Here is an 8752-nt window from a genome sequence, read left to right as displayed (position 1 = left end):
TGACGCTAAACTTGCCCACCACAATATAGTGAGATGGAGCACTTCTGTGTGTGTGTGTGTGTGTGTGTGTGTGTGTGTGTGTGTGTGTGTGTGTGTGTGTGTGTGTGTGTGTGTGTGTGTGTGTGTAATCTGCAATACCTCCATTAATTTTTTCTCCTTCACTTCTTTCAGGTGAGCCATCTCTTCTATCCTTGGTAGTTACTTGTGTCTTGCCAGAGGCACTAATGGAGTCACTTCATCCTGTCAACTTTCCCTAATACATCTCAGTAACCTGCAGGTAGCCACTAAGTGTCACTGAGCCACAGCATTCATTCTTGCCCGTCGCCACTGCTGTCTTACTGGGTCGAGTCCCTCAGTCACTTCATTCCTTGAGAACTCTCTTACTCTGAGATCTAAGGCATTTATCTCTTCTTTGCTTCTTTCCACACATCCATACCCATTGTAGCTGCTTACTACACAATAACAAGTCTGTTTAATATACAAGCAATTCTTATCGTCTTCACATCTCGTTAATCTGTGCCCTTCATTCCCGCCAGCTTCTCTTGCTCTCTCACTGCATTCAAGTTCCCTATAAAAATGATGAGATCTCTGAGGAATGTCTCTCTTTCACTGCTTTTTTTACTCGTCCATCCTTTCATGTCCCCCCTTCAGTTATCCATCACAGCCCCTTCCTCTTCTGGAAGTCTACAGTGTGTATCAGAAATCTCTAAGGAGTTTCTCTCTTCTTCACTACTCTTCACTCGTATAGTTCCTTCATCCTTCGCGGTGTCTCTCGTCTTACCATTAGTTACCCATTGCAATCTCTTCACCGTTGAAAAACTCTACAAGTCTGCAAATGATTCCTCTCCTTGTCTTCCACTCCACTTCTTTTCTCTCATCTCTGGCTGGCCTCTCCTACTCTCGTGTTAGGTCTACTACACTCACTTCATTCCGTCAAATTTCTCTACTGAGTATTTGGAATCTGCAACGATCTTCTCTCTCCCTCTTCACTTCCTTCCACCCGCAGGCTCAGAAGGTCTATTGCTCATCAGCTGTTCCTTTCTTATATCTTTACTGCATTGACTGACTGACTAACCTCACTCGAAGCTTTCCTTTCCTCTCCCTTATTGATTTTTTTTTACTCTGACATCACAAGTCACCCAGTATTCTTTCCTCGCCTAACCAGGGCCGTTTCTGGCATTCTGGCGTCTCATGCGAAGGGCTTCTTGGTGCCCCTCTGTCGTGGAACTATGATAGATGGATTCCCAGCCCTCTAAGGGGGTTACAACCACTCCTTTCACATTTAAGTGTATCAATCTAGTAAATTCTGAGAGGAAAAAACCTGAATTCGTAAATATGATAGGCTACTTTCTTCAACGTGATTATGCACAAGACACAGTAGCAGTTTCTCTTCAAGTTTAGCAATTACAAAGTACACTAATATAACAGAGATAAGAATGAAAATGTGAAAAGTTTGAGAGATGAACAGACCCGAAGCAAGATACCATAGTCTGCCATGAGAGAGAACGACAGGAAGCCTTACCCGTAAGAGAAAACGGAAAGTAAAGGGCACACACTATAAAAATTACCCTCCATGTTATATCCTATATGTAAAGGTATTACTTCCAGAACTATTGAAATATGTGTAGAAAAAATAAATAAAAAAAATGATAATAGATAAAAATTTGACAACTGTTCATCCTAATCACATACAGTAATGCACAGACAAAGCTAAACTCAGCAAAGGCTCTCCTTTCACTTACTTCCATTGCCCCAACAAGACACTTAACATGTAGCAATTTCCCTTTCCCACAAACATTCTACCATAACTGCATCTACAATTGCTTACACAAACCTTTCTGCATGCCTTTTACTTTCATCTCATGGGAAACCTGAACTGAAAACCTTTTCCCCACGTATATTACTTTTCTCAAGTGTATTTGCCCTTATTAAGAACACTAACTGCTTAGCATGTCAAAACTCCGCCAAGCCTCGCCTCTCGCTCGCTGTCTCCTCCCTGCATCGGACAGACGTGTCAGCGCAGTGTTGCTCAGGCACAGGGGAAGAGCGCCGAGCTGTGCGGTGTCGGCTCCTCTGCTGATCCAGCCTGTCAACATGCAGACAATAAGTCCCCAAGAGAAGGCTAGATCTGCATCAGCCAGCAGTCCACTGATCACCGCGAATACAGTACGACACTGACAAAGAATGAAGTGTACGTGAGGCCTGCATATCACTGAAATAAATCACCCGTGGGCTTAAGCATGCTGGAATAAAATACAAACGAAATGTACAGGACAAACCATAAGTTATGTGCAGTGGTGCACTACAAAGACTCACATAAGAGTTGTGGCTGAGTGGCACTTTCCTATGAAGCACTAAAGAGGCAAACACTACGCACTAACATAATCCTTTACTTAACAAGACAGAAACCCACCGGTGCATTCCTTACATCAGCTCAGAGTGGGACTGTGCTATTTGTGCAACATGGAAAGAAAACAGCCAGACAAGTTTTTGGTGTATAAAGCATCACTACACCTCCTTATACAGTACTAACTGAGAGTAGGGCTGCTACTTACCAAATGTGCCTTCTAATCCTGCTTAAATCAACATTTAAATTGCTCATTATGACACTTACAAGAAATTATGATTAAAATATTATTACATACAGAATATTACTCATAAACACACAAAAAAAATATAAAAAAAAATATGAAGTGTTAAGGAAAAAAGGTGACAAATGTGCACTTATGTTTAAATATAGTCAATACATGCATTTGCATATATAACACATCAAGCCCATGTCACCATTCCTCACTAACTTCACTACGACACTACAATATATATATATATATATATATATATATATATATATATATATATATATATATATATATATATATATATATATATATATATATATATATATATATATATATATATATATATATATATATTAGACGCCTATTGCGCATTATTTTTGCTACTGGTGTGTACCTAAACTTGACTTAAACATTGTGATCCTTTAAACAAAATTAATAAAAAAAATATGGATAGTGCTTTCAAAATCCTTTTTTTTTCTTTCCTTTTATTCGCATCCTTAAAAAGATCTATGAAAACAAATAGTTTTTTCCAAGTATTATTATTTTTTTCTTATTCACGTCCATTAAACAAAATTAATAAAAATAAATTGATAGTGGTTTTTTTTCTTACTCTCTTCCTCTTGTGTGTGTGTGTGTGTGTGTGTGTGTGTGTGTGTGTGTGTGTGTGTGTGTGTGTGTGTGTGTGTGTGTGTGTGTGTGTGTGTGTGTGTGTGTGTGTGTGTGTGTGTGTGTGTGTGTGTGTGTGTGTGTGTGTGTGTGTGTGTGTGTGTGTGTGTGTGTGTGTGTGTGTGTGTGTGTGTGTGTGTGTGTGTGTGTGTGTGTGTGTGTGTGTGTGTGTGTGTGTGTGTAAGAAGCATAAGATACTTTCTTGTCGTTCCGCTTATCTCTGTTTGCCGTCGCCTCTGTGTTCCTGCTGCGTCCACCTCTCACTACAGCCTGCAGTCATCTGCCTCACTTGTGCCTTCCTCAAGGAGACAGGACATCTGCTAAGCCGAGGGGAAGTGAAGCAAAGGAATGGAAACACACAAGAGGGTAAAGGAAATACTGTTGAACTAGAGATAAAATATATATATATATATATATATATATATATATATATATATATATATATATATATATATATATATATATATATATATATATATATATATATATATATATATATATATATATATATATATATATATATATATATATATATATATATATATATATATATATATATATATATATATATATATATATATATATATATATATATATATATATATATATATATATATATATATATATATATATATATATATATATATATATATATATATATATATATATATATATATATATATATATATATATATATATATATATATATATATATATATATATATATATATCATTAATGTTCTTCACAATCCAGATTTTTTATTTATTAATTAATTAATTAATAAATTAATTTATTTATTTTTATTTATTTATTTTTTTGCCTCCTACGAATTGCAAGTATTATCAAAGTAAACACAAGGTCAAATGAATCCAAGAATTCAAACAAAGACAGTAAAGAATGAACATGTTACTAAATTGGCTGCTCTTTCCCTATAACTGATTCATGTTACATTCATTCCAAAAAAGAACAGAAGGTAAAATGAACAAAAAAAAAAAATAAAAAGAGGTCTTTGATAGATATTAGTAAAGAGTGACTTGGACTTGAACTCGTTGGACTTTTCAGCGGCTTGAGGGGAGACATGTTGAGAGAGACTGGAGAATGACTGCTAGAAATGGAGGGGCTCTAGAATAAGATGTAAGCAAGTGGAAGAATGAGATAGACAGAGTGGTGAAGCATGTGGGATTGAGTGAATGGAAGAATAAGATGGAACATAAGAGTACTTTAGAGAGGTATAGAGAGAAAAAAAGGCCCCAATGTATGAAAAGAGGCATGAGGGAAGCCTGGTTGGTGATCATCTCTTCCGAGCAAGGGCTCAGTGTATGGATGTGAACGCAAGGAGTCACAGATGGTCTGAGTGTTGAAGCAAAGTGTGCCAGATGTGTGACATGGGAGAGGATGAGACGGTGGGGCATGTAGTGCTGGGGTGTGTGAAGTATGCCAGACACAGCGATGAGATGATGCAAGTGGTGCTGAGGGAACTGGGGAACGTCAGATTGGAGAAGAAAGGAAGGGGGTGGAAGGCGTTGCTGCCGGGACGGTGTGAGGAGACGAATGACAGGATGATTGAGGCTGTGAAAGACAAAACGTGTCGTGCTAGATGTAGTAGGAATTAGTGGTGTGAAACATGATGCCTGTTTTTCTGTTTGCTGCTATTTTCCGTTTCCCTACAAGAGTTGAAGCTATGAAGGCCTGGTTCAGGAATATTCTCCAGCCACCTGTAGCATCAACATCAAGATCAAGATCAAGCCACTGTGTTGTCATTGTGTTATTTTCCTTATTTGCTGTTGTTTCCCTTGTGTTTGTCTTCTTTATTGTTATTTTATCTTTATTTATCTATTTTTTTATGCCAGTTTTGTGAGGTTTGGTCTAGTTTTGGTCTGAGTGAGGAGAGAGCAGCCACAACGCCCGCCCTGAACGCCACTGAAGATAGAAACATGCAGGGACAGTGTGAGTGAGGGGGGGCAGGAACGTAACAAAGTGAAACAATGACAGAGACAGAGAGAGAGAGAGAGAGAGAGAGAGAGAGAGAGAGAGAGAGAGAGAGAGAGAGAGAGAGAGAGAGAGAGAGAGAGAGAGAGAGAGAGAGAGAGAGAGAGAGTAGGTGACAGAAAGAGGCGGGGGAAAAAGAGAGAAAAAAAGAAAATTAAAGATAAAACATAAGGAGCATTGAGCGAGGGAGAGGAGCAGTGTGAGAGAGTGAGAGTGAGAGGGGAGTGGGTAGGTGACTACGACGGAAGAAAGAGAGAAATTAAGAGAATTTAAGATAGAAACATGGATGGACAGAGAGAGAGAGAGAGAGAGAGAGAGAGGGTGGGGGGGACAGGGGAAATGCTTTCCAGTCAGTGAAGGAATGGATGAACTTTAAATGCTGAAAAGTAAGCAAGTTTTCAGACAAAGGGAAGACTCAGTACTGCCACATTTTTGGATGCAGCTGACTAGTAAATAACTCCACACAACAGGACACCTGACCGTTTTCTTTTCTGTGGCCTTGTATTTGACCAGTCGGGGGACCGTCAGTCACACGCGAGGGGCGCAGGTAACGTCCTGTCCTTGAAACAAACGTAAAAGTAGAAATGCCAACCAAACTCTGTCTGACTCAGTATGCTCACTACCATCTCTGACTGACGCCATCACGAAAGACAGATTCTTCAACAGTAGCGTGGTAGTTGTCTTGCAGCATTTAAAATCACCTTTATGTGGAGGTATGTCTGCTTCGAAATCCGGCATCAAATGTGCTTGGTGGTGGTGGTGGTGGTGGTTGTAGAGGTGGTGCTGCAGGTGGTATCAGCAGTGGCAGTGTGTGTGGTAGTGAACATGGCATTAGTTGTGGCAATAAATGTGGTGCATATGAACAGGTTTTCTTGTAACTGTTGTGGCTGTGGTGGTGTGATGACTGGAGCGGCGACAGTGTCACTGGTACAAGAGTTTGCGTGAAAAAGGTGCAAGAACACAAACGTTTCATTGCAGGAAATGTTGCTCTTCCATTGCGTGTTGGCTCTAAGGCGTCGCTGAGGCGGCGTCGCTGTACACTGCCAGATTAATGGTCCCTCACCCTTCACTCGCTGTCAGGTTATCTCGGATCGAGAGATTTCTTCACCCATGACACACAAGTAACGTCAGTCTACCGTTGGTGCATGTTAACTACATTTCCTTGTATATTGCTATTAAACTTAAACTGTTGCTACACAGATTTTGATATTTTTGCGTTCACTGCCAAGTAATAAAAGTTTGCAATCATTTAAAAGAAAAATCATTGACCGTAGTAGCATTTACCTTATAAATATTTTCTTCTCCCCATTACATATATTTCTCTCTTCTTTTCCTTGTCCCTTGCTTGGTGCCACTCGTGTGGGGAGAAGGCACAAGTCCCCAACGGAGGCTGTCACAACCAGATGGAAAGAAAAGAAAACCCAAGTGAAAACACCACAGTTCTTGACACTCCAGCCTCTCCAAGCTTCCTAACTCTCGCCCCTTGCTTGGCTTCAGTCACAGTAACAGTAACAACACTCATGATAAAACAGAACAGAGGAACGTGTACCTACAAACGCTGCAACCCAACACATCAGGGTACAAGAAAGTTCGCACTCCCGAGTCTTTATACACCTGTGGCGCTGCGGGGCCCTCACCATTCCGGCCAGTAGTTCCCGCCAGCGTGAGGAGTGCTTGGGAAGACTGCTGGAGCCGCCGCCACAGCTCATGATGCTAGAGAAGGGACATGTATGGTAGCCTGTCTGTGGCTGTTAGCGCCGGGCTGCCCACCACCAATATGGAGGCCAAAGAAAACTGAGAGGTGCAGGAAGAGGGCCAAGGAGAGAAGAATGGGAGGAGAGGCAACAGTGAAGGGAAACAGGTGAGAATCGTGAGGAAGATAACAGAGAGAGAGAGAGAGAGAGAGAGAGAGAGAGAGAGAGAGAGAGAGAGAGAGAGAGAGAGAGAGAGAGAGAGAGAAGGAGGAATAGAGTGACAGATGGGGAAAGCTGAGACCAAGAGTGACAAGGAGGAAAGGAGAGATGGAAAGGAAAGAAGGAAAAGAATGGAAAAAGAGCGTGATAATGAGGTAGAAGGAATAAGGAAAATGGCTATGTTAATAATGACTATGTTAATAAGGTGTGACAATAATCGCAACATTAAGCAGCATGACACCAGTGTGAAAAACAACACCCAATGACTGCTCATATAAAAAAAAAAAACGGTCAAAAAAAAGAGAAAAGAGAGAAAGATGATGGGATAGTGGAGAGAGAGAGAGAGAGAGAGAGAGAGAGAGAGAGAGAGAGAGAGAGAGAGAGAGAGAGAGAGAGAGAGAGAGAGAGAGAGAGAGAGAGAGAGAGAGAGAGAGAGAGAGAGAGAGAAAGCCAGGAGATGAAAGGAACATTGATACTTGAATACTGTTGTTGTTAGTTTCATGTACTTACAGTGAGGCCCAAAACTTTCCTGTGCACGTGGAATAACTGAGTTGCCGGTGACTGCTCGTCCGTCTAGAGGAGAGAAACGCCCGTTTTCGCTATCTTTCGTCCCCGACCGCTCACCACAGAAAACGATTCACAGCTTTACTCGGGGAAACTAAACTAGCTTTGTCTCCATTTACTTATCATCTTTCAGCACATAATCGCGTATTTTCATGAGGTTACAGGGCAGCCTTATCAAGGGGTCTTTAAATAGATGAATGTAGGGAGCTTGACTGAGGTGATTATTAATTACAGGCACTTCTATTATGAGATTTATGAGCCTTAAATAATTTAATTCGTAAAGTTGAACCCAGCACACACACACACACACACACACACACACACACACACACACACACACACACACACACACACACACACACACACACACACACACCTTCCTGTTAAACCTGAGTAAACACTGACAAGAGAAGAGAAAATAGACCAAAAGACAAGGATTGAATAAAACAAAGCACACAAGCAGAAAATAGAAAAAAAATGAGTGTAAGGTGACCACGATACATTGGGAACTGATGAGTGGAGAAGTGGTTTCCCTGTACACGAAGGCTAGCGGTCACACACACACACACACACACACACACGAGAGGTACACTTGCGTATGAGAACAATCCTTTCACTAATGCAAGGAGACAACAAGTGCCGCAGACACAGAGGAACACACCACGCAGCTTCACTGGGATCTGAATATTTGCAAGCGTCTCAGTGTCTCTCCTCGACTGCCTGTAACAGCCTCTAGTACATGTTGTGAGGGTTTTCAAGTTTTTAGCGGAGGTTCAACAAAGATTTTGTTTCATTATTCGAAAAAATACTCTTGAGATAGAAAGGTAATCTCTTTGTCTTTTGAAAACAGTCCTTATGACATGACAAGGCGCTACAGATCAAAGGCTGTGGTCTGCTGCTGTCTGTGAAACTCGTGACAGTGTGGACGATGCAGGAAGTCTCACACCTACCATTCCTCTTACTGATGGGCAGCAGGGGGCGTTAGACAAGGGGAAGTGACATTAATTGCTTCATTCTAAACGCCACAACAACGGGATCAA

The sequence above is a fragment of the Scylla paramamosain genome, unplaced genomic scaffold (genome assembly GCF_035594125.1).
Source record: "Scylla paramamosain isolate STU-SP2022 unplaced genomic scaffold, ASM3559412v1 Contig10, whole genome shotgun sequence".
NCBI lineage: Eukaryota > Metazoa > Arthropoda > Malacostraca > Decapoda > Portunidae > Scylla > Scylla paramamosain.
The sequence above is the reverse complement of the archived record's forward strand: the minus strand, read 5'-3'. Positions refer to the sequence as shown.